Here is a 23,014-nt window from a genome sequence, read left to right on the forward strand (position 1 = left end):
GGTGAAGCCTAGGATGCCCGGTAAGTAGAAATGACCATAACTTTCACACTGGTTGCAATTATTCGTTTTATACGATGGAAAAGCTGTGGCACCTTTATTGTATTTTATTCATCTGGGGTTGACTTCTAAGGCCGTAGCTATTAGATGTGGTGGAGCAACGCCCTAGAGTGACGCCTATGTTGCCCGGAAAGTAGAAATGACGTTAACTTTCATACTGGTTGCAATTATTCGTTTTATGCGATGGAAAAACTGTTATATTTATATTGTATTTTATGCTTCGGGCATTGACTTCTAAGGCCCTAACTATGTGTTCTGGTGGAGCACCGCCCTAGAGTGAAGCGTAGGTTGCCCGGAACGTAGAAATGACCATAACTTCCACACTGGTTGCAATTATTCGTTTTATACGATGGATAATCTGTTCTATTTATATCGTATTTTATGCTTCTGGCGTTGACTTCTTAGGCCCTAACTATTCCATCTGGTGGAACAACGCCCTCGTGTGAAGCCGAGGTTGCGGGGAACGTAGAAATGACCATCACTTTCACACGCGTTGCAATTATTCCTGTTATAGGATGGAAAGACTGTTGTATTTTTATTGTATTTTATACTTCAGGCGTTGACTTCTAAGGCCCTAGCTATTCGATCTCGTCGAGCGACGCCCTAGAGTGAAGCCTAGGTTGCCCGGAACGTAGAAATGACCATAACTTCCACACTGGTTGCAATTATTCGTTTTATACGATGGATAATCTGTTCTATTTATATCATATTTTATGCTTCTGGCGTTGACTTCTTAGGCCCTAACTATTCCATCTGGTGGAACAACGCCCTCGTGTGAAGCCGAGGTTGCGGGGAACGTAGAAATGACCATAACTTTCACACTGCTAGCAATTATTCGTTTTATACGATGGAAAAACTGTTCTATTTATTTTGTATTTTATGCTACGGGCGTTAACTTCTAAGGCCATAACTATTCAATCTGTTGGTGCAACGCCCAAGGGTGTAGCCTTTGTTGCCCGGAATGTAGAAATGACGTTAACTTTCATACTGGTTGCAATTATTCGTTTTATACGATGGAAAAGCTGTTTTATTTATTTTGTATTTTATGCTTCGGGCGTTGACTTCTAAGGCCCTAACTATTCGATCTGGTGGCGCAACGCCCTAGAGTGGAGCCTAGGTTGACCGGAACGTAGAAATGACCATAATTTTCACACTGGTAGCAATTATTCGTTTTATACGATGGAAAAGCTGTGGCATCTTTATTGTATTTTATTCATCTGGGGTTGACTTCTAAGGCCGTAGCTATTAGATGTGGTGGAGCAACGCCCTAGAGTGACGCCTAGGCTGCCGGGAATGAGGAAATGACCATTACATTCACACTGGTTGCAATTATTCCTGTTATACGATGGAAAAACTGTTGTATTTTTATTGCATTTTATGCTTCGGGCATTGACTTTTAAGGCGCTAACTATTCAATCTGTTGGAGCAACGCCCTAGAGTGAATCCTAGGTTGCCCGGAACGTAGAAATAACCATTACAGTCACACTGGTTGCAATTATTCCTGTTATACGATGGAAAAACTTTTCTATTTATTTTGTATTTTATGCTTCTGGCGTTGACTTCTAAGGCCCTAACTATTCGATCTGGTGGAGCAACGCCCTAGGGTGAAGCCTAGGTTGGCCGCAATGTAGAAATGTCCATATCTTTCACACTGGTTGCAATTATTCGTTTTATACGATTGAAAAGCTGTTGTATTTATATTGTATTTTAAGCTTCGGGCATTGACTTTTAAGGCCCTTACTATTCGATCTGTTGGAGCAACGCCCTAGGGTGAAGCCTAGGTTGCCCGGAACGTAGAAATGAGCATAACTATCGCACTGGTTGCAATTATTCGTTTTATACGGTGGAAAAGCTGCTGTATTTATATCGTATTTTATGCTTCTGGCGTTGACTTCTTAGGCCCTAACTATTCCATCTGGTTGAACAACGCCCTAGAGTGAAGCCTAGTTTGCCCGGAAAGTAGAAATGACCATAACATTCACACTGGTAGCAATTATTCGTTTTATACGATGGAAAAACTGTTCTATTTATTTTGTATTTTATGCCTCGGGCGTTGACTTCTAAGGCCCTAACTATTCGATCTGGTGGTGCAACGCCCTTGGCTGAAGCCTAGGTTGCCCGGAAAGTAGAAATGACCATAACTTTCATACTGGTTGCGATTATTCGTTTTATACGATGGAAAAACTGTTGTATTTCTATCGTGTTTTATGCTTCTGGCGTTGACTTCTTAGGCCCTATCTATTCCGTCTGGTGGAACAACGCCCTAGGGTGAAGCCTAGGTTGCCCGGAAAGTACCAATGACCGTAACTTCCACACTGGTAGCAGTTATTCGTTTTATACGATGGAAAAACTGTACTATTTATTTTGTATTTTATGCTTCGGGCGTTGACTTCTAAGGCCCTAGCTATTCGATCTGGTCGAGCAACGCCTTAGAGTGAAGCCTAGGTTGCCCGGAACGTAGAAATGACCATAACTTCCACACTGGTTGGAATTATTCGTTTTATACGATGGATAATCTGTTCTATTTATATCGTATTTTATGCTTCTGGCGTGGACTTCTTAGGCCCTAACTATTCCATCTGGTGGAACAACGCCCTCGTGTGAAGCCTAAGGTTGCGGGGAACGTAGAAATGACCATAACTTTCACACTGCTAGCAATTATTCGTTTTATACGATGGAAAAACTGTTCTATTTATTTTGTATTTTATGCTACGGGCGTTAACTTCTAAGGCCATAACTATTCAATCTGTTGGTGCAACGCCCAAGGGTGTAGCCTTTGTTGCCCGGAATGTAGAAATGACGTTAACTTTCATACTGGTTGCAATTATTCGTTTCATACGATGGAAAAGCTGTTTTATTTATTTTGTATTTTATGCTTCGGGCGTTGACTTCTAAGGCCCTAACTATTCGATCTGGTGGCGCAACGCTCTAGAGTGGAGCCTAGGTTGCCCGGAACGTAGAAAAGACCATAATTTTCACACTTGTAGCAATTATTCGTTTTATACGATGGAAAAGCTGTGGCATCTTTATTGTATTTTATTCATCTGGGCTTGACTTCTAAGGCCGTAGCTATTAGATGTGGTGGAGCAACGCCCTAGAGTGACGCCTAGGCTGCCGGCAATGTGGAAATGACCATTACTTTCACAATGTTTGCAATTATCCATTTTATACGATGGAAAAGCTTTTGTACTTATATTGTATTTTATTCTTCTGGCGTTCACTTCTTAGGCCCTAACTATTCGATCTGGTGGAACAACGCCCTAGAGTGAAGACTAGGTTGCCCGGAACATGGAAATGACCATTACTTTCACACTGATTGCAGTTATTCCTGTTATACGTTGGAAAAACTTTTGCATCTTTATTGTATTTTATGCTTCTGGCGTTGACTTCTAAGGTCCTAGCTATTCGGTTTGGTGGAGCAACGCCCGAGAGCGGAGCCTGGGTTGCCCGGTACGTAGAAATGACCATTACCTTCACACTGTTTGCAAATATACATTATATACGATGGAAAATCTGTTGTATTTATGTTGTATTTTATGCTTCTGGCGTTGACATCTTAGGCCCTAACTATTTGGTCTGGTAGAGCACCGCCCTAGAGTGAAGCCTAGGTTGCCCGGAACGTAGAAAAGACCATTACCTTCACACTGGTTGCAATTATTCCCGTTTTACGATGTAAAAACTGTTGCATCTTTATTGTATTTTATACCTTCTTGCGTTGACTTCTAAGGCCCGAACTATTCGATCTGGAGGAGCAACGCCCTAGGGTGAAGCCTAGGTTGGCCGGAATGTAGAAGTGTCCATAACTTTCACACTGGTTGCAATTATTCGTTTTATACGATGGAAAAGCTGTTGTATTTATATTGTATTTTATGCTTCTGGCGTTGACTTCTTAGGCCCTAACTATTCCCTCTGGTGGATCAGCGCCCTAGCGTGAAACCTACGTTGCCCGGAACGTAGAAATGACCATTACTATCACACTGGTTGCATTATTCCTGTTATACAATGGAAAAACTATCGTATTTTAATTGTATTTTATGCTTTTAGCGATGAATTCTAAGTCCCTAGCTATTCGATCTGGTGGAGCAACGCCCCAGGGTGACGCCTAGGTTGCTTGGAACGTAGAAATGACCATTATTTTCACACTGGTTGCTAATACTCGTTTTATACGGTGGAAAAGCTGTTGTATTTATATCGTATTTTATGCTTCTGGCGTTGACTTCTTAGGACCTAACTATTCGATCTGGTGGAGCAACGCCCTGGAGTGAATCCTATGTTGCCCAGAACGTTGAAATGAGCATAACTATCACACTGGTTGCGATTATTCGTTTTATACGATGGAAAAACTGTTGTATTTATATCGTGTTTTATGCTTCTGGCGTTGACTTCATAGGCCCTAACTATTGGATCTGGTGGTGCAACGCCCTAGGGTGAAGCCTAGGATGCCCGGAAAGTAGAAATGACCATAACATTCATACTGGTTGCGATTATTCGTTTTATACGATGGAAAAACTGTTGTATTTATATCGTGTTTTATGCTTCTGGCGATGGCTTCTTAGGCCCTAACTATTCCATCTGGTGGAACAACGTCCTAGGGTGAAGCCTAGGTTGCCCGGAAAGTAGAAATGACCGTAACTTCCACACTGGTAGCAATTATTCGTTTTATACGATGGAAAAACTGTACTATGTATTTTGTATTTTATGCTTCGGGCGTTGACTTCTAAGGCCCTAGCTATTCCATCTGGTGGAGCAACGCCCCAGAGTGAAGCCTAGGATGCCCGGAACGTAGAAATGACCATCACTTTCAAACTGGATGCAATTATTCCTGTTATATGATGGAAAAACTGTTGTATTTTTATTGCATTTTATGCTTCGGGCATTGACTTCTAAGGCCATAACTGTTCAATCTGTTGGAGCAACGCCCTAGGGTGAAGCCTAGGTTGCCCGGAACGTAGAAGTGACCATAACTTTTACACTGGTAGCAATTATTCGTTTTATACAACGGAAAAACTGTTCTATTTATTTTGCATTTTATGCTTCGGGCGTTGACTTTTAAGGCCCTAACTATTCGGTCAGGTGGAGCAACGCCCTAGAGTGACGCCTAGGTTGCCCGGAACGTAGAAATGACCAGTACTTTCACACTGTTTGCAGTTATTCCTGTTATACGATGGAAAAACTGTTGCATCTTTATTGCATTTTATGCTTCTGGCGTTGACTTCTAAGGCCCTAACTATTCGATCAGGTGGAGCAAAGCCCTAGAGTGACGCCTAGGTTGCCCGGAACGTAGAAATGACCATTACTTCCACAACGTTTGCAGCTACTCATTTTATACGATGGAATAACTGTTGTACTTATATTGTATTTTATCCTGCTGGCGTTGAATTCTAAGTCCCTAGCTATTCGATCTGGTAGAATAACGACCTAGAGTGAAACCTAGGTTATCCGGAAAGTAGAAATGACCAGTACATTCACACTGGTTGCAGTTATTCCTGTAAAACGATGGAAAAACTGTTGCATCTTTATTGTATTTTATGCTTCGGGCATTGACTTTTAAGGCGCTAACTATTCAATCTGTTGGAGCAACGCCCTAGAGTTAATCCTAGGTTGCCCGGAACGTAGAAATAACCATTACATTCACACTGGTTGCAATTATTCCTGTTATACGATGGAAAAACTGTTGTATTTTTATTGTATTCTATGCTTCTGGCGTTTAATTCTAAGTCGCTAGCTATTGGATCTGGTGGAGCAACGACCTAGAGTGAAGCCTAGGTTGCCCGGAACGTAGAAATGACCATAACTTTCACACTGGTTGCTATTATTCGTTTTATACGATGGAAAAACTGTTGTATTTATATCGTGTTTTATGCTTCTGGCGTTGACTTTTAAGGCGCTAACTATTCAATCTGTTGGAGCAACGCCCTAGAGTGAATCCTAGGTTGCCCGGAACCTAGAAATGACCATAACATTCACACTGGTTGCAATTATTCCTGTTATACGATGGAAAAACTGTTGTATTTTTATTGTATTTTATGCTTCTGGCGTTGACTTCTAAGGCCCTAACTATTCGATCCGGTGGAGCAACGCCCTGGAGTGAAACCTAGGTTGCCCGGTACGTAGAAATGACCATTACTTTCATACAAGTTGCAATTATTCCTGTTATACGATGGAAAAACTGTTGTATTTTTATTGCATTTTATGCTTCGGGCATTTACTTCTAAGGCCCTAACTATTCGATCTGTTGGTGCAACGCCCTAGGATGAAGCCTAGGTTGCCGGGAAAGTAGAAATGACCATAAGTTTCATACTGGTTGCGATTATTCGTTTTATACGATGGAAAAACTGTTGTATTTATATCGTGTTTTATGGTTCTGGCGTTGACTTCATAGGCCCTAACTATTCCATCTGGTGGAACAACGCCCTAGGGTGAAGCCTAGGTTGCCCGGAAAGTAGAAATGACCGTAACTTCCACACTGGTAGCAATTATTCGTTTTATACGATGGAAAAACTGTACTATTTATTTTGCATTTTATGCTTCGGGCGTTGACTTCTAAGGCCCTAGCTATTCCATCTGGTGGAGCAACGCCCTAGAGTGAAGCCTAGGTTGCCCGGAACGTAGAAATGACCATCACTTTCAAACTGGATGCAATTATTCCTGTTATATGATGGAAAAACTGTTGTACTTTTATTGCATTTTATGCTTCGGGCATTGACTTCTAAGGCCCTAACTATTCAATCTGTTGGAGCAACGCCCTAGGGTGAAGCCTAGGTTGCCCGGAACGTAGAAGTGACCATAACTTTTACACTGGTAGCAATTATTCGTTTTATACAATGGAAAAACTGTTCTATTTATTTTGCATTTTATGCTTCGGGCGTTGACTTTTAAGGCCCTAACTATTCGATCAGGTGGAGCAACGACCTAGAGTGACGCCTAGGTTGCCCGGAACGTAGAAATGACCATTACTTTCACACTGTTTGCAGTTATTCCTGTTATACGATGGAAAAACTGTTGCATCTTTATTGCATTTTATGCTTCTGGCGTTGACTTCTAAGGCCCTAACTATTCGATCAGGTGGAGCAACGACCTAGAGTGACGCCTAGGTTGCCCGGAACGTAGAAATGACCATTACTTCCACAATGTTTGCAACTACTCATTTTATACGATGGAATAACTGTTGTACTTATATTGTATTTTATCCTTCTGGCGTTGAATTCTAAGTCCGTAGCTATTCGATCTGGTAGAATAACGACCTAGAGTGAACCCTAGGTTATCCGGAACGTAGAAATGACCAGTACATTCACACTGGTTGCAGTTATTCCTTTAAAACGATGGAAAAACCGTTGCATCTTTATTGTATTTTATGCTTCTGGCGTTGACTTCTAATGCCCTAACTATTCGATCTGGTGGAGCAACGCCCTCGAGTGAAACCTAGGTTGCCTGGAACGTAGAAAGGACCATCACTTTCACACGGGTTGCAATTATTCCTGTTATAGGATGGAAAGACTGTTGTATTTTTATTGTATTTTATACTTCAGGCGTTGACTTCTTAGGCCCTAACTATTTGGTCTGGTAGAGCACCGCCCTAGAGTGAAGCCTAGGTTGCCCGCAACGTAGAAATGACCATTACATTCACACTGGTTGCAATTATTCGTTTTATACGATGGAAAAACTGTTCTATTTATTTGGTATTTTATGCTTCGGGCGTTGACTTCTAAGGCCCTAGCTATTCGGTCTGGTCGAGCAACGCCTTACAGTGAAGCCTAGGTCTCCCGGAACGTAGAAATGACCATTACTTTCACAATGTTTGCAATTATTCATTTGATACGATGGAAAAACTGTTGTACTTACATTGATTTTATTCTTCTGGCGTTGACTTCTAAGGCCCTAACTGTTCGATCTGGTGGAGCAACGCCCTAGGGTGAAGCCTAGGTTGGCCGCAATGTAGAAATGTCCATAACTTTCACACTGGTTGCAATTATTCGTTTTATACGATTGAAAAGCTGTTGAATTTATATTGTATTTTATGCTTCGGGCATTGACTTTTAAGGCCCTAGCTATTCGATCTAGTGGAGCAACGCCCTAGTGTGAAGCCTAGGTTGCTCGGAACGTAGAAATGACCATCACTTTCAAACTGGTTGCAATTAATCCTGTTATACGATGGAAAAACTGTTGTATTTTTATTGCATTTCATGCTTCGGGCGTTGACTTCTAAGGCCCTAACTATTCAATCTGTTGGAGCAACTCCCTAGAGTGAAGCCTAGGTTGCTCGGAATGTAGAAATGACCATAACCTTCACACTGGTTGCAATTACTCGTTTTATGCGATGGAAAAACTGTTGTATTTATATTGCATTTTATGCTTCTGGCGTTCACTTCTTAGGCCCTAACTGTTTGATCTGGTGGAGCATCGCCGTAGAGTGAAGCCTAGGTTGCCCGGAACGTAGAAATGACCATAACTTTCACACTGGTTGCTATTATTCGTTGTATACGATGGAAAAACTGTTGTATTTATATTGTATTCTATGCTTCTGGCGTTCACTTCTTAGGGCCTAACTATTCGATCTGATGGAACAATGCCCTAGGGTGAAGCCTAGGTTGCCTGGAACGTAGAAATGACCATAACTTTTACACTGGTAGCAATTCTTCGTTTTATAAAATGGAAAAACTGTTCTATTTATTTTGTATTTTATGCTTCGGGCGTTGACATCTTTGGCCCTAACAATTCGATCTGCTGGAGCAACGCCCTAGAGTGAAGCCTAGGTTCCCTGGAACGTACAAATGACCATCACTTTCACACGGGTTGCAATTATTCCTGTTATAGGATGGAAAGACTGTTGTATTTTTATTGCATTTTATGCTTCTGGCGTTCACTTCTTAGGCCCTGACTATTCGATCTGGTGGAGCAACGCCCTAGGGTGAAGCCTAGGTTGCCCGGAACGTAGAAATGACCATAACTTTTACACTGGTAGCAATTATTCGTTTTATACAATGGAAAAACTGTTCTATTTATTTTGTATTTTATGCTTCGGGCGTTGACCTCTAATGCCCTAACTGTTTGGTCTGGTGGAGCAACGCCCTAGAGTGAAGCCTAGGTTGCCCGGAACGTAGAAATGACAATTACTTTCACACTGGTTGCAATTATTCGTTTTTTACGATGGAAAAGCTGTTGTATTTATATTGTATTTTATGCCTCTGGCGTTGACTTCTAAGGCCCTAGCTATTCGATCTAGTGGTGCAACGCCCTAGAGTGAAGCCTAGGTTGCCCGGAACGTAGAAATGACCATCACTTTCAAACTGGTTGCAATTAATCCTGTTATACGGTGGAAAAACAGTTGTATTTTTAATGTATTTTATGCTTCAGGCGTAGGCTTCTAAGGCCGTAGCTATTGGATATGGTGGAGCACCGCCCTAGAGTGAAGCCTAGGTTGCTCGGAATATAGAAATGACCATAACTTTCACACTGGTTGCAATTATTCGTTTTCTACGATGGAAAAACTGTTGTATTTATATTGTATTTTATGCTTCTGGCGTTCACTTCTTAGGGCCTAACTATTCGATCTGATGGAACAATGCCCTAGGGTGAAGCCTAGGTTGCCCGGGACGTAGAAATGACCATAACTTTTACACTGGTAGCAATTATACGTATTATACAATGGAGAAGCTCTTGTATTTATATTGCATTTTATGGCTCTGGCGTTGATTTCTAAGGCCCTAGCTATTCGATCCAGTGGAGCAACGCCCTAGAGTGAAGCCTAGGTTGCCCGCAACGTAGAAATGACCATCACTTTCAAACTGGTTGCAATTAATCCTGTTATACGATGGAAAAACTGTTGCATTTTTATTGCATTTTATGCTTCGGGCGTTGACTTCTAAGGACCTGACTATTCGATCTGGTGGTACAACGCCCTAGGGTGAAGCCTAGGTTGCCCGGAACGTAGAAATGACCATAACTTTTTCACTGGCAGCAATTATTCGTTTTATACAATGGAAAAACAGTTCTATTTATTTTGTATTTTATGCTTCGGGCGTTGACTTCTGAGGCCGTTGCTATTCGATGTGGTGGAAGAACGCCATAGAGGGAAGCCTAGGTAGCCCGGATCGTAGAAATGTCCATATCTTCCACACTGTTTGCAATTTTTCGTTTTATACGATGGAAAAACTGTTTTATTTATTTTGTATTTTACGCTTCGGGCGTTGACTTCTAAGGCCCTAACTATTCGATCTGGTGGAGCAACGCCCTAGAGTGCAGCCTAGGTTGCCAGGAAAGTAGAAATGACCATAACTTTCACACTGGTAGCAATTCTTCGTTTTATACGATGGAAAAACTGTTCTATTTATTTTATATTTTATGCTTCGGGCGTTGACTTCTAAGGCCCTAACTATTCGATCTGGTGGAGCAACGCCCTAGAGTGAAGCCTAGGTTGCCCGGTACGTAGAAGTGACCATCACTATCAAACTGGTTGCAATTATTTGTTTTATACGATGGAAAAGCTGTTGTATTTATATCGTATTTTATGCTTCTGGCGTTGACTTCTTAGGCCCTAACTATTCCATCTGGTGGAACAACGCCCTGGGGTGAAGCCTAGGTTGCCCGGAAAGTAGAAATGACCATAACTTTCACACTGGTAGCAATTATTCGTTTTATACGATGGAAAAACTGTTCTATTTATTTTGTATTTTATGCTTCGGGCGTTGACTTCTAAGGCCCTAACTATTCGATCTGGTAGAGCAACGCCCTAGAGTGAAGCCCAGGTTGCCCGGTACGTAGAAATGACCATAACTTTCACAGTGGTTGCTATTATTCGTTTTATACGATGGAAAAACTGTTGTACTTATATTGTATTTTATTCTTATGGCGTTGAATTCTAAGTCCCTAGCTATTCGATCTGGTGGAGCAACGCCCTAGAGTGAAGCCTAGGTTACCCGGAACGTAGAAATGACAAGTACTTTCATACTGTTTGCAGTTATTCCTGTTATACGATGAAAAAACTTTTGCATCTTTATTGTATTTTATGCTTCTGGCGTTGACTTCTAAGGCCCTAACTGTTTGATCTGGTCGAGCATCGCCGTAGAGTGAAGCCTAGGTTGCCCGGAACGTAGAAATGACCATAACTTTCACACTGGTTGCTATTATTCGTTGTATACGATGGAAAAACTGTTATATTTATATTGTATTTAAGCCCCTGGCGTTGACTTCTGAGGCCGTTGCTATTCGATGTGGTGGAAGAACGCCATAGAGGGAAGCCTAGGTAGCCCGGATCGTAGAAATGTCCATACCTTTCACACTGTTTACAATTTTTCGTTTTATACGATGGAAAAACTGTTTTATTTATTTTGTATTTTACGCTTCGGGCGTTGACTTCTAAGGCCCTAACTATTCGATCTGGTGGAGCAACGCCCTAGAGTGCAGCCTAGGTTGCCCGGAACGTAGAAATGACCATAGCTTTCACACTGGTTGCTATCATTCGTTTTATAGGATGGAAAAACTGTTGTATTTATATTGTATTTTATGCTTCTGGCGTTCACTTCTTAGGCCCTAACTATTCGATCTGGTGGAACAACGGCCTAGGGTGAAGCCTAGGTTGCCCGGAACGTAGAAATGTCCATAACTTTTACACTGGTTGCTATTATTCGTTTTATACAATGGAAAAACTGTTCTATTTATTTTATATTTTATGCTTCGGGCGTTGACTTCTAAGGCCCTAACTATTCGATCTGGTGGAGCAACGCCCTAGAGTGAAGCCTAGGTTGCCCGGTACGTAGAAATGACCATAACTATCAAACTGGTTGCAATTACTTGTTTTATACGATGGAAAAGCTGTTGTATTTATATCGTTTTTTATGCTCCTGGCGTTGACTTCTTAGGCCCTAACTATTCTATCTGGTGGAACAACGCACTAGGGTAAAGCCCAGATTGCGCGGAACGTACAAATGACCATAACTTTCACACTGGCAGCAATTTTTCGTTTTACACGATGGAAAAACTGTTCTATTTATTTTATATTTTATGCTTCGGGCGTTGACTTCTAAGGCCCTAACTATTCGATCTGGTGGAGCAACGCCCTAGAGTGAAGCCTAGGTTGCCCGGTACGTAGAAATGACCATCACTATCAAACTGGTTACAAGTATTTGTTTTATACGATGGAAAAGCTGTTGTATTTATATCGTATTTTATGCTTCTGGCGTTGACTTCTTAGCACCTAACTGTTCCATCTGGTGGAACAACGCCCTAGGGTGAAGCCTAGGTTTTCCGGAAAGTAGAAATGACCATAACTTTCACACTGGTAGCAATTATTCGTTTTATACGATGGAAAAACTGTTCTATTTATTTTGTATTTTATGCTTCGGGCGTTGACTTCTAAGGCCCTAACTATTCGATCTGGTAGAGCAACGCCCTAGAGTGAAGCCTAGGTTGCCCGGTAAGTAGAAATGACCATAAGTTTCATACTGGTTGCAATTATTCGTTTTATACGATGGAAAAACTGTTGTATTTATATTGTATTTTATGCTTCTGGCGTTCACTTCTTAGGCCCTAACTATTCGATCTGGCGGTACAACGCCCTAGGGTGAAGCCTAGGTTGCCCGGAACGTAGAAATGACCGTAACTTTTACACTGGCAGCAATTATTCGTTTTATACAATGGAAAAACCCTTCTATTCATTTTGTATTTTATGCTTCGGGCGTTTACTTCTAAGGCCCTAACTGTTTGATCTGGTGGAGCATCGCCGTAGAGTGAAGCCTAGGTTGCCCGGAACGTAGAAATGACCACAACTTTCACACTGGTTGCTATTATTCGTTTTATACGATGAAAAAACTGTTATATTTATATTGTATTTAAGCTTCTGGCGTTGACTTCTGAGGCCGTTGCTATTCGATGTGGTGGAAGAACGCCATAGAGGGAAGCCTAGGTAGCCCGGATCGTAGAAATGTCCATATCTTTCACACTGTTTGCAATTTTTCGTTTTATACGATGGAAAAACTGTTTTATTTATTTTGTATTTTACGCTTCGGGCGTTGACTTCTAAGGCCCTAACTATTCGATCTGGTGGAGCAACGCCGTAGAGTGAAACCTAGGTTACCCGGAACGTAGAAATGACAAGTACTTTCATACTGTTTGCAGTTATTCCTGTTATACGATGAAAAAACTTTTGCATCTTTATTGTATTTTATGCTTCTGGCGTTGACTTCTAAGGCACTAGCTATTCGATCTAGTGGAGCAACGCCCTAGAGTGAAGCCTAGGTTGCCCGGAACGTAGAAATGACAATAACTTGCACACTGGTTGCAATTATTCGTTTTATACGATGGAAAAGCTGTTGTATTTATATCGTTTTTTATGCTCCTGGCGTTGACTTCTTAGGCCCTAACTATTCCATCTGGTGGAACAACGCACTAGGGTAAAGCCCAGATTGCGCTGAACGTAGAAATGACCATAACTTTCACACTGGTAGCAATTTTTCGTTTTACACCATGGAAAAACTGTTCTATTTATTTTATATTTTATGCTTCGGGCGTTGACTTCTAAGGCCCTAACTATTCGATCTGGTGGAGCAACGCCCTAGAGTGAAGCCTAGGTTGCCCGGTACGTAGAAACGACCATCACTATCAAACTGGTTACAAGTATTTGTTTTATACGATGGAAAAGCTGTTGTATTTATATCGTATTTTATGCTTCTGGCGTTGACTTCTTAGGACCTAACTATTCCATCTGGTGGAACAACGCCCTAGAGTGAAGCCTAGGTTGTCCGGAAAGTAGAAATGACCATAACTTTCACACTGGTAGCAATTATTCGTTTTATACGATGGAAAAACTGTTCTATTTATTTTGTATTTTATGCTTCTGGCGTTCACTTCTTAGGCCCTAACTATTCGATTTGGTGGTACAACGCCCTAGGGTGAAGCCTAGGTTGCCCGGAACGTAGAAATGACCATAACTTTTGCACTGGCAGCAATTATTCGTTTTATACAATGCAAAAACCGTTCTATTTATTTTGTATTTTAGGCTTCGGGCGTTGACTTCTAAGGCCCTAACTATTCGATCTGGTGGAGCAACGCCCTAGAGTGAAGCCTAGGTTGCCCGGTACGTAGAAATGACCATCACTATCAAACTGGTTGCAATTATTTGTTTTATACGATGCAAAAGCTGTTGTATTTATATTGTACTATGCTTCTGGCGTTCACTTCTTAGGCCCTAACTATTCGATCTGGCGGTACAACGCCCTAGGGTGAAGCCTAGGATGCCCGGAACGTAGAAATGACCATAACTTTTACACTGGCAGCAATTATTCGTTTTATACAATGGAAAAACCCTTCTATTCATTTTGTATTTTATGCTTCGGGCGTTGACTTCTAAGGCCCTAACTATTCGATCTGGTGGAGCAACGCCCTAGAGTGAAGCCTAGGTTGCCCGGAACGTAGAAATGACCATAACTTCCACACTGGTTGCAATTATTCGTTTTATACGATGGAAAAGCTGTTGTATTTATATCGTGTTTTATGCTCCTGGCGTTGACTTCTTAGGCCCTAACTATTCGATCTGGTGGTACAACGCCTAGGGTGAAGCCTAGGTTGCCCGGTACGTAGAAATGACCATAACTTTCACACTGGTTGCTATTATTCGTTTTATACGATGGAAAAACTGTTGTACTTATATTGTATTTTATTCTTATGGCGTTGAATTCTAAGTCCCTAGCTATTCGATCTGGTGGAGCAACGCCCTAGAGTGAAACCTAGGTTACCCGGAACGTAGAAATGACAAGTACTTTCATACTGTTTGCAGTTATTCCTGTTATACGATGAAAAAACTTTTGCATCTTTATTGTATTTATGCTTCGGGCGTTGACTTCTAAGGCCCTAACTGTTTGATCTGGTGGAGCATCGCCGTAGAGTGAAGCCTAGGTTGCCCGGAACGTAGAAATGACCATAACTTTCACACTGGTTGCTATTATTCGTTGTATACGATGGAAAAACTGTTATATTTATATTGTATTTAAGCCCCTGGCGTTGACTTCTGAGGCCGTTGCGATTCGATGTGGTGGAAGAACGCCATAGAGGGAAGCCTAGGTAGCCCGGATCGTAGAAATGTCCATATCTTTCACACTGTTTACAATTTTTCGTTTTATACAATGGAAAAACTGTTCTATTTATTTTATATTTTATGCTTCGGGCGTTGACTTCTAAGGCCCTAACTATTCGATCTGGTGGAGCAACGCCCTAGAGTGAAGCCTAGGTTGCCCGGTGCGTAGAAATGACCATAACTATCAAACTGGTTGCAATTACTTGTTTTATACGATGGAAAAGCTGTTGTATTTATATTGTATTTAAGCTTCTGGCGTTGACTTCTGAGGCCGTTGCTATTCGATGTGGTGGAAGAACGCCATAGAGGGAAGCCTAGGTAGCCCGGATCGTAGAAATGTCCATATCTTTCACACTGTTTGCAATTTTTCGTTTTATACGATGGAAAAACTGTTTTATTTATTTTGTATTTTACGCTTCGGGCGTTGACTTCTAAGGCCCTAACTATTCGATCTGGTGGAGCAACGCCCTAGAGTGCAGCCTAGGTTGCCCGGAACGTAGAAATGACCATAGCTTTCACACTGGTTGCTATCATTCGTTTTATATGATGAAAAAACTGTTGTATTTATATTGTATTTTATGCTTCTGGCGTTCACTTCTTAGGCCCTAACTATTCGATCTGGTGGAACAACGGCCTAGGGTGAAGCCTAGGTTGCCCGGAACGTAGAAATGTCCATAACTTTTACACTGGTTGCTATTATTCGTTTTATACAATGGAAAAACTGTTCTATTTATTTTATATTTTATGCTTCGGGCGTTGACTTCTAAGGCCCTAACTATTCGATCTGGTGGAGCAACGCCCTAGAGTGAAGCCTAGGTTGCCCGGTGCGTAGAAATGACCATAGCTTTCACACTGGTTGCAATCATTCGTTTTATACGATGGAAAAGCTGTTGTATTTATATTGTATTTTATGCTTCTGGCGTTCACTTCTTAGGCCCTAACTATTCGATCTGGTGGAACAACGGCCTTGGGTGAAGCCTAGGTTGCCCGGAACGTAGAAATGTCCATAACTTTTACACTGGTTGCAATTATTCGTTTTATACAATGGAATAACCGTTCTATTCATTTTGTATTTTATGCTTCGGGCGTTGACTTCTAAGGCCCTAACTGTTTGATCTGGTGGAGCATCGCCGTAGGGTGAAGCCTAGGTTGCCCGGAACGCAGAAATGACCATAACTTTCACACTGGTTGCTATTATTCGTTGTATACGATGGAAAAAAAATTGTATTTATATTGTATTCTATGCTTCTGGCGTTCACTTCTTAGGGCCTAACTATTCGATCTGATGGAACAATGCCCTAGGGTGAAGCCTAGGTTGCCTGGAACGTAGAAATGACCATAACTTTTACACTGGTAGCAATTCTTCGTTTTATAAAATGGAAAAACTGTTCTATTTATTTTGTATTTTATGCTTCGGGCGTTGACATCTTTGGCCCTAACAATACGATCTGCTTGAGCAACGACCTAGAGTGAAGCCTAGGTTCCCTGGAACATACAAATGACCATCACTTTCACACGGGTTGCAATTATTCCTGTTATAGGATGGAAAGACTGTTGTATTTTTATTGCATTTTATGCTTCTGGCGTTCACTTCTTAGGCCCTGACTATTCGATCTGGTGGAGCAACGCCCTAGGGTAAAGCCTAGGTTGCCCGGAACGTAGAAATGACCATAACTTTTACACTGGTAGCAATTATTCGTTTTATACAATGGAAAAACTGTTCTATTTATTTTGTATTTTATGCTTCGGGCGTTGACCTCTAATGCCCTAACTGTTTGGTCTGGTGGAGCAACGCCCTAGAGTGAAGCCTAGGTTGCCCGGAACGTAGAAATGACAATTACTTTCACACTGGTTGCAATTATTCGTTTTATACGATGGAAAAGCTGTTGTATTTATATCGTGTTTTATGCTCCTGGCGTTGACTTCTTAGGCCCTAACTATTCGATCTGGTGGTACAACGCCTAGGGTGATGCCTAGGTTGCCCGGTACGTAGAAATGACCATAACTTTCACACTGGTTGCTATTATTCGTTTTATACGATGGAAAAACTGTTGTACTTATATTGTATTTTATTCTTATGGCGTTGAATTCTAAGTCCCTAGCTATTCGATCTGGTGGAGCAACGCCCGAGAGTGAAACCTAGGTTACCCGGAACGTAGAAATGACAAGTACTTTCATACTGTTTGCAGTTATTCCTGTTATACGATGAAAAAACTTTTGCATCTTTATTGTATTTTATGCTTCGGGCGTTGACTTCTAAGGCCCTAACTGTTTGATCTGGTGGAGCATCGCCGTAGAGTGAAGCCTAGGTTGACCGGAACGTAGAAATGTCCATATCTTTCACACTGTTTACAATTTTTCGTTTTATACGATGGAAAAACTGTTTCATTTATTTTGTATTTTACGCTTCGGGCGTTGACTTCTAAGGCCCTAACTATTCGATCTGGTGGAGCAACGCCCTAGAGTGCAGCCTAGGTTGCCCGGAACGTAGAAATGACCATAGCTTTCACACTGGTTGCAATTATTTGTTTTATACAATGGAATAACCGTTCTATTTGTTTTGTATTTTATGCTTCGGGCGTTGACTTCTAAGGCCCTAACTGTTTGATCTGGTGGAGCATCGCCGTAGAGTGAAACCTAGGTTACCCGGAACGTAGAAATGACAAGTACTTTCATACTGTTTGCAGTTATTCCTGTTATACGATGAAAAAACTTTTGCAACTTTATTGTATTTTATGCTTCTGGCGTTGACTTCTAAGGCACTAGCTATTCGATCTAGTGGAGCAACGCCCTAGAGTGAAGCCTAGGTTGCCCGGAACGTAGAAATGACAATAACTTGCACACTGGTTGCAATTATTCGTTTTATACGATGGAAAAGCTGTTGTATTTATATCGTTTTTTATGCTCCTGGCGTTGACTTCTTAGGCCCTAACTATTCCATCTGGTGGAACAACGCCCTAGGGTGAAGCCTAGGTTGCCATGAAAGTAGAAATGACCATAACTTTCACACTGGTAGCAATTCTTCGTTTTATACGATGGAAAAACTGTTCTATTTATTTTATATTTTATGCTTCGGGCGTTGACTTCTAAGGCCCTAACTATTCGATCTGGTAGAGCAACGCCCTAGAGTGAAGCCCAGGTTGCCCGGTACGTAGAAATGACCATAACTTTCACAGTGGTTGCTATTATTCGTTTTATACGATGGAAAAACTGTTGTACTTATATTGTATTTTATTCTTATGGCGTTGAATTCTAAGTCCCTAGCTATTCGATCTGGTGGAGCAACGCCCTAGAGTGAAACCTAGGTTACCCGGAACGTAGAAATGACAAGTACTTTCATACTGTTTGCAGTTATTCCTGTTATACGATGAAAAAACTTTTGCATCTTTATTGTATTTTATGCTTCTGGCGTTGACTTCTAAGGCACTAGCTATTCGATTTGGTGGAGCACCGCCCTAGAGTGAAGCCTAGGTTGCCCGGAACGTAGAAATGACAATAACTTGCACACTGGTTGCAATTATTCGTTTTATACGATGGAAAAGCTGTTGTATTTATATCGTTTTTTATGCTCCTGGCGTTGACTTCTTAGGCCCTAACTATTGCATCTGGTGGAACAACGCACTAGGGTAAAGCCCAGATTGCGCGGAACGTAGAAATGACCATAACTTTCACACTGGTAGCAATTTTTCGTTTTACACGATGGAAAAACTGTTCTATTTATTTTATATTTTATGCTTCGGGCGTTGACTTCTAAGGCCCTAACTATTCGATCTGGTGGAGCAACGCCCTAGAGTGAAGCCTAGGTTGCCCGGTACGTAGAAATGACCATCACTATCAATCTGGTTACAAGTATTTGTTTTATACGATGGAAAAGCTGTTGTATTTATATCGTATTTTATGCTTCTGGCGTTGACTTCTTAGGACCTAACTATTCCATCTGGTGGAACAACGCCCTAGAGTGAAGCCTAGGTTTTCCGGAAAGTAGAAATGACCATAACTTTCACCCTGGTAGCAATTATTCGTTTTATACGATGGAAAAACCGTTCTATTTATTTTGTATTTTATGCTTCTGGCGTTCACTTCTTAGGCCCTAACTATTCGATTTGGTGGTACAACGCCCTAGGGTGAAGCCTAGGTTGCCCGGAACGTAGAAATGACCATAACTTTTGCACTGGCAGCAATTATTCGTTTTATACAATGGAAAAACCGTTCTATTTATTTTGTATTTTAGGCTTCGGGCGTTGACTTCTAATGCCCTAACTGTTTGATCTGGTGGAGCATCGCCGTAGAGTGAAGCCTAGGTTGCCCGGAACGTAGAAATGACCATAACTTTCACACTGGTTGCTATTATTCGTTCTATACGATGGAAAAACTGTTATATTTATATTGTATTTAAGCTTCTGGCGTTGATTTCTGAGGCCGTTGCTATTCGATGTGGTGGAAGAACGCCATAGAGGGAAGCCTAGGTAGCCCGGATCGTAGAAATGTCCATATCTTTCATACTGTTTGCAATTTTTCGTTTTATACGATGGAAAAACTGTTTTATTTATTTTGTATTTTACGCTTCGGGCGTTGACTTCTAAAGCCCTAACTATTCGTTCTGATGGAGCAACGCCCTAGAGTGCAGCCTAGGTTGCCCGGAACGTAGAAATGTCCATAACTTTTACACTGGTTGCAATTATTCGTTTTATACAATGGAAAAACTGTTCTATTTATTTTATATTTTATGCTTCGGGCGTTGACTTCTAAGGCCCTAACTATTCGATCTGGTGGAGCAACGCCCTAGAGTGAAGCCTAGGTTGCCCGGTACGTAGAAATGACCATCACTATCAAACTGGTTGCAATTATTTGTTTTATACGATGCAAAAGCTGTTGTATTTATATCGTATTTTATGCTTCTGGCGCTGACTTCTTAGGCCCTAACTATTCCATCTGGTGGAACAACGCCCTAGGGTGAAGCCTAGGTTGCCCGGAAAGTAGAAATGACCATAACTTTCACACTGGTAGCAATTTTTCGTTTTATACGATGGAAAAACTGTTCTATTTATTTTATATTTTATGCATCGGGCGTTGACTTCTAAGGCCCTAACTATTCGATCTGGTGGAGCAACGCCCTAGAGTGAAGCCTAGGTTGCCCGGAACGTAGAAATGACAATTACTTTCACACTGGTTGCAATTATTCGTTTTATACGATGGAAAAGCTGTTGTATTTATATCGTGTTTTATGCTCCTGGCGTTGACTTCTTAGGCCCTAACTATTCGATCTGGTGGTACAACGCCTAGGGTGATGCCTAGGTTGCCCGGTACGTAGAAATGACCATAACTTTCACACTGGTTGCTATTATTCGTTTTATACGATGGAAAAACTGTTGTACTTATATTGTATTTTATTCTTATGGCGTTGAATTCTAAGTCCCTAGCTATTCGATCTGGTGGAGCAACGCCCGAGAGTGAAACCTAGGTTACCCGGAACGTAGAAATGACAAGTACTTTCATACTGTTTGCAGTTATTCCTGTTATACGATGAAAAAACTTTTGCATCTTTATTGTATTTTATGCTTCGGGCGTTGACTTCTAAGGCCCTAACTGTTTGATCTGGTGGAGCATCGCCGTAGAGTGAAGCCTAGGTTGACCGGAACGTAGAAATGACCATAACTTTCACACTGGTTGCTATTATTCGTTGTATACGATGGAAAAACTGTTATATTTATATTGTATTTAAGCCCCTGGCGTTGACTTCTGAGGCCGTTGCTATTCGATGTGGTGGAAGAACGCCATAGAGGGAAGCCTAGGTAGCCCGGATCGTAGAAATGTCCATATCTTTCACACTGTTTACAATTTTTCGTTTTATACGATGGAAAAACTGTTTCATTTATTTTGTATTTTACGCTTCGGGCGTTGACTTCTAAGGCCCTAACTATTCGATCTGGTGGAGCAACGCCCTAGAGTGCAGCCTAGGTTGCCCGGAACGTAGAAATGACCATAGCTTTCACACTGGTTGCAATTATTTGTTTTATACAATGGAATAACCGTTCTATTTATTTTGTATTTTATGCTTCGGGCGTTGACTTCTAAGGCACTAACTGTTTGATCTGGTGGAGCATCGCCGTAGAGTGAAACCTAGGTTACCCGGAACGTAGAAATGACAAGTACTTTCATACTGTTTGCAGTTATTCCTGTTATACGATGAAAAAACTTTTGCAACTTTATTGTATTTTATGCTTCTGGCGTTGACTTCTAAGGCACTAGCTATTCGATCTAGTGGAGCAACGCCCTAGAGTGAAGCCTAGGTTGCCCGGAACGTAGAAATGACAATAACTTGCACACTGGTTGCAATTATTCGCTTTATACGATGGAAAAGCTGTTGTATTTATATCGTTTTTTATGCTCCTGGCGTTGACTTCTTAGGCCCTAACTATTCCATCTGGTGGAACAACGCCCTAGGGTGAAGCCTAGGTTGCCAGGAAAGTAGAAATGACCATAACTTTCACACTGGTAGCAATTCTTCGTTTTATACGATGGAAAAACTGTTCTATTTATTTTATATTTTATGCTTCGGGCGTTGACTTCTAAGGCCCTAACTATTCGATCTGGTAGAGCAACGCCCTAGAGTGAAGCCCAGGTTGCCCGGTACGTAGAAATGACCATAACTTTCACAGTGGTTGCTATTATTCGTTTTATACGATGGAAAAACTGTTGTACTTATATTGTATTTTATTCTTATGGCGTTGAATTCTAAGTCCCTAGCTATTCGATCTGGTGGAGCAACGCCCTAGAGTGAAACCTAGGTTACCCGGAACGTAGAAATGACAAGTACTTTCATACTGTTTGCAGTTATTCCTGTTATACGATGAAAAAACTTTTGCATCTTTATTGTATTTTATGCTTCTGGCGTTGACTTCTAAGGCACTAGCTATTCGATTTGGTGGAGCACCGCCCTAGAGTGAAGCCTAGGTTGCCCGGAACGTAGAAATGACAATAACTTGCACACTGGTTGCAATTATTCGTTTTATACGATGGAAAAGCTGTTGTATTTATATCGTTTTTTATGCTCCTGGCGTTGACTTCTTAGGCCCTAACTATTGCATCTGGTGGAACAACGCACTAGGGTAAAGCCCAGATTGCGCGGAACGTAGAAATGACCATAACTTTCACACTGGTAGCAATTTTTCGTTTTACACGATGGAAAAACTGTTCTATTTATTTTATATTTTATGCTTCGGGCGTTGACTTCTAAGGCCCTAACTATTCGATCTGGTGGAGCAACGCCCTAGAGTGAAGCCTAGGTTGCCCGGTACGTAGAAATGACCATCACTATCAATCTGGTTACAAGTATTTGTTTTATACGATGGAAAAGCTGTTGTATTTATATCGTATTTTATGCTTCTGGCGTTGACTTCTTAGGACCTAACTATTCCATCTGGTGGAACAACGCCCTAGAGTGAAGCCTAGGTTTTCCGGAAAGTAGAAATGACCATAACTTTCACACTGGTAGCAATTATTCGTTTTATACGATGGAAAAACCGTTCTATTTATTTTGTATTTTATGCTTCTGGCGTTCACTTCTTAGGCCCTAACTATTCGATTTGGTGGTACAACGCCCTAGGGTGAAGCCTAGGTTGCCCGGAACGTAGAAATGACCATAACTTTTGCACTGGCAGCAATTATTCGTTTTATACAATGGAAAAACCGTTCTATTTATTTTGTATTTTAGGCTTCGGGCGTTGACTTCTAATGCCCTAACTGTTTGATCTGGTGGAGCATCGCCGTAGAGTGAAGCCTAGGTTTCCCGGAACGTAGAAATGACCATAACTTTCACACTGGTTGCTATTATTTGTTTTATACAATGGAATAACCGTTCTATTTATTTTGTATTTTATGCTTCGGGCG

The sequence above is a fragment of the Calliopsis andreniformis genome, unplaced genomic scaffold (genome assembly GCF_051401765.1).
Source record: "Calliopsis andreniformis isolate RMS-2024a unplaced genomic scaffold, iyCalAndr_principal scaffold0018, whole genome shotgun sequence".
Taxonomy (NCBI): domain Eukaryota; kingdom Metazoa; phylum Arthropoda; class Insecta; order Hymenoptera; family Andrenidae; genus Calliopsis; species Calliopsis andreniformis.